The sequence below is a fragment of the Phascolarctos cinereus genome, unplaced genomic scaffold, assembly GCF_003287225.1.
Source record: "Phascolarctos cinereus isolate Bilbo 61053 unplaced genomic scaffold, phaCin_HiC Scaffold_2;HRSCAF=192, whole genome shotgun sequence".
In the NCBI taxonomy this organism is placed as follows: Eukaryota; Metazoa; Chordata; class Mammalia; order Diprotodontia; family Phascolarctidae; genus Phascolarctos; species Phascolarctos cinereus.
The window spans coordinates 15369410-15373568 of record NW_027555625.1 but is presented as its reverse complement, the minus strand read 5'-3'; the positions used below and the strand labels follow the sequence as shown (position 1 = coordinate 15373568).

At 37.8% G+C, this 4159-nt stretch overlaps 1 pseudogene; it reads left to right on the top strand.

Annotated features, from left to right (window-relative positions):
• Positions 1-1653: 1653 nt before the first annotated feature.
• Positions 1654-3726, top strand: LOC110222652 (BCL2/adenovirus E1B 19 kDa protein-interacting protein 3-like pseudogene; annotated as a pseudogene).
• Positions 3727-4159: the final 433 nt, after the last annotated feature.

Here is a 4159-nt window from a genome sequence, read left to right as displayed (position 1 = left end):
GGAGTGTAGGGAGACAAAGAAATCTGTGGAATATGTGTTTGACACCTCTGATCTATGGGACTGCAACACTTTTTTTTTGGCTATTGGAACAACTCTTTATCCACTATAAAAGACTGCCTCACGAAATATATTATGTTCCTTTTTTTTTTAACTTAATGTCCATGAATGTGTAAAGAAGTTGTTGAAAACTGACATACACCATATTTGATTTTGTCCTTATAATTTCTTCTTTTCTGTGGCTTTCTATTTTCTGCATCTTTTTCAGCTCTAATCTTAGTCTGTCATGCATCCTCCATGAAATCTGAATCTGGAGAAGCTGAAGATATTCCATTTTCTCTGTTCCTTCTGTAGCAGTTTTGAGTAATAGCTTAATAATTTAGGAAGATTCAGAAGGTGCAATCATGTGGTTGTGCAGGATTTTGACCTGTTTCATACTTAAATGTCAAATATGGGCTAACATCCACAATGTGAAGTAATTAAATGAATTAGGAATGAACAAAAATGAATGTATATGTCAGTGTGAGTGTGTGTGTGTGTGTGTGTGTGTGTGTGTGTTTACCCATCCTATTTCTTCACATAAAATATTAAGGAAGGAAAGGATAGATAGAAATTCAGACTCATTTTCACTGATTGATGCCTTTTTAAGCACCTCTTACTTAAAGTAATTAACCTTGCCAATACTGTGTAATTAGAACCATAACTCAAGAATTCACTCATTTTCATTCCTTGATGCAGATGAAAGCTAGCACTCACTCTTTATTCATGATAGTAATGTATTAATTAATTCATTTCTTCATTCTTTTAGCAAATTTATAAGTACCTACTATCTACAACCCATTAAAATATGTGTGGGAGGCAGGGAAGTAGTGACCTACAATGAAAAATAAAGTATTTTTTTTCATACACCACTTTTACCCCTTTCTACAGGTATGATATTGGGGAATCAGCTAATCTCTCTGGACTTAGTTTCCTCTTCTACAAAATTAGAGGGTTGAAGAGGATGGTCTTCTCCTACTTATCTTTTTTCTTTTCTCTAGTTAAGGTAGTGTTATGAGAGAGAGTGGGACTAATAATTAACTCATCTCCTAAAAAGAGAAAATGAAAAAAGATCATTATTGAAGCATTTTTTTTTATTTTCAGAAAGAGAAAGAATTATAGAAGGGAAGACAAGAAATAGAATAGATTTGAAAATTTAACATAAAAGTCCAGTAAAATATATAATTAAAATAAAATAAATATAAACAAGGACTGCCTGCTTTTTTTTCCTCTATATCCTAAATGGCTAGAATAGTTGTGGCAAACAGTAGGAACCTAATAATTGGTTATTGAAAGAATCCTACATTAAATTGTTTCTACATAAAGGAGCTTCACATTCTATAGGAAATAATGACAATTATAAAATGATTTGAAAAACACACTGTCCCAAGTCTGGATGATTAGGGACAAAGGCCGCATCATACCTGTTGAAACACTGGTAGCCTCATAAAAGTGGTTTTTTATAATTACATTGATTTTTAAACACATCCATCAGTATCATTCCCATTAGTAATCTCTTGTAAGGTTGTAAGACTAGGTGGCTTTTCTTGCCAGTGGTCACTGACTGCTTCTGGACATGTAAGATAGATGCTTGTGAGGAAAGACAAAAGATACATCATGGTGGCTGCTGCTGCAATGTGCACCACTGAGCCAGCTAGCCTGTCATCATCATTTTTGCCTGTAGTTCAGTGTGGGCACAGCAGGCTAGAGGTGATTTCCAATAAATTTCTCCATGGTCACCAAGGCACCTGTTTAAACAGGTTTTTTTTTCCCTTTTTTTATAATATTGTCTCTTTCCACAAATACAGCCTTTGCCCACATTGCACATTTAGAAACAGATGGTTGTTATTCTCATCCAGAAATGAATCTGAATGTAGAATCCTTCAATTCAGCATAGACTGCCTGGTCGATCAATACTTACCAAACTTGTATTAAGAACTTACTGAATTCAGGACATTACTCTCAGTAGGCACTGAAGATACAAAGAAAGGGGAAAAACAGTCACTATCCTGAAATTGCTTATATTTTATTGTTTTTATTTTTAGTTAATGAAATAAAACAAGCATTTCCACAACTAAGACAATAAAAAAGATGAGGGACTGCCAATCTATTCTGCGTGATTTGCTATTCCTCTTAAATGTACAACAAAATTATCAAATAAATTTTTTTCTTCCCTCCCCCCTCCTAGAGATGACTACCATTAACCACAGAGAGGTACATATATATAGTGTGTGTGTGTGTATGTGTATGTATATATACATATGCAATATACATACACACATGTATACATATGTGTATAATTATTCTATACATGTTTCTATTTATCAGTTCTTTATCCAGATGAAGAGAGCAATAGCATCTTTCTTCATAAGTACTTTATAATTAATTTGGATCTCTAGAATAGTTAAAATAACTTCTTTGCTCAAAGTTATTCTTGAAACAATATTACTGCTACCGTATACAATGTTCTCTTGGTTCCACTCATTCTGCTCATTGGTTTTGACCTTCATTATTTCATACAAGCCTTTCCACATTTTCCCCCCAAAATCATTGAGCTTATCATTTCTTATAGCACAGTAGTATTCCATCACAATCATATACCACAACTTGTTCAGCCATTCCCCAATTGATGGTTATTGCTGCAATTCCCAGTTCTTTATGATCCCAAAGAGAGATGCTGTAAGCATTTTGGAATATATAGATTCTTTTCCTTTTTCTCTAATTATTTTCAGAAATAGACCAAGTAGTGGTATTCCTGAGTCAAAGGGTATAGGTAGTTTAATAACTCTTTGGGCATAATTCCCGATTGCTCTCAAAAATAGTTGGGTCAGTTCACAATTCCACAATCCATAAATTAGTAGCTTATATTTTAATAGAAGACACAACATGCCAGTAATTCCACATATTAGACAATTATAAATGGCAGGTAATTTCAGAAGCACTAGTGGAAGATCTGATTGGAAAAGTAAAACACAGGCCCGAGCTGCCATGGCCGCCTCCAGAACTTCCTCCACCTCCCAACCATGTAGTCTCAGCTGGTCAACAGCCACCGCCCAACAACAATGAAAACAACAACAAAAACAAGGAGGGAAAACAGCTGCTGGCCCTGCCCGCGGGCCTCTACAATTCCTGGGTGCAGCACCAGATAAAAGGCACCAGCAGCAGCAACCATGGAAATGGAAATGGTAAGAATGTGGGTCTGGAGCACGTTCCCTCTTCGTCCTCCATTCACAGCAGAGACATGTTGTCCTGGACGCTCAGCTTGAGTCAGGCCAGAGCAGCTCCAGAGGCACTTCTCAATGTGACCGCTCTCCCTTCCCCACAAGAAGAGGGGCAGATGATGTTTGATGTGGACATGCATACCAGCAAGGACCAGAGCTCTCAGTCTGAAGAAGAAGAAGCTGCAGAAGGAGAAAAGGACATGGAAGCTTTGCAGAAAAGTGTGGACTGGGTATTGGACTGGTCCAGTCAACCTGAGAACACCGGGGGTGGGGGGATTCCACTTTGGGCACCCTAAATGTTCTGTTTCTTTAAGTATGAGGAAAAGTGGCGCCATGAAGAAAGGGGGCATTTTCTCTGCAGAATTTCTTAGTGTTCCTTCCATCGCTGTTCATCTCTCGTGTTTTGGCTTTGGGACTAGGAATCTATATGGGAAAATGACTGAGTTCCTTGTCTGCCAGCACCTACTGAGGGAAAGGACAGCCCTGGACTTGCATGTGCTCTGTGAAGTGCTATCCCTGTCTCGTTCGTGTGTTTGAACTTGAGGGCATTCTAAGCATGCCCCAGTCCTCCACCCTCTTTTTACATATCCATGTTCCAACTCCTTTTGGGATTCAGTATTTTATTCAATCTCTTGGGAGGCATTTTCATGTCCTCATTCCCTCTTTGACCTGTAAGACCCTCAGAGTTTCCTCAGAGTTTACTGTTGCCTAGAAATTTGCAAAATCTCCTTTTCAACACAGATGCCACCAGCAAGTGATTTTTTTTTCCATAGCCCTGTTTGTTGCCTCCTTTTCAATCCCGCCTGAGTTAGAGCTGCAGCATCCCCGAAGAAATATTGACTGCTTTAGGGCAAGAACCATCACTCTTTTAAAAAAGAAAGCAGGTTAACAAGTATCCTACC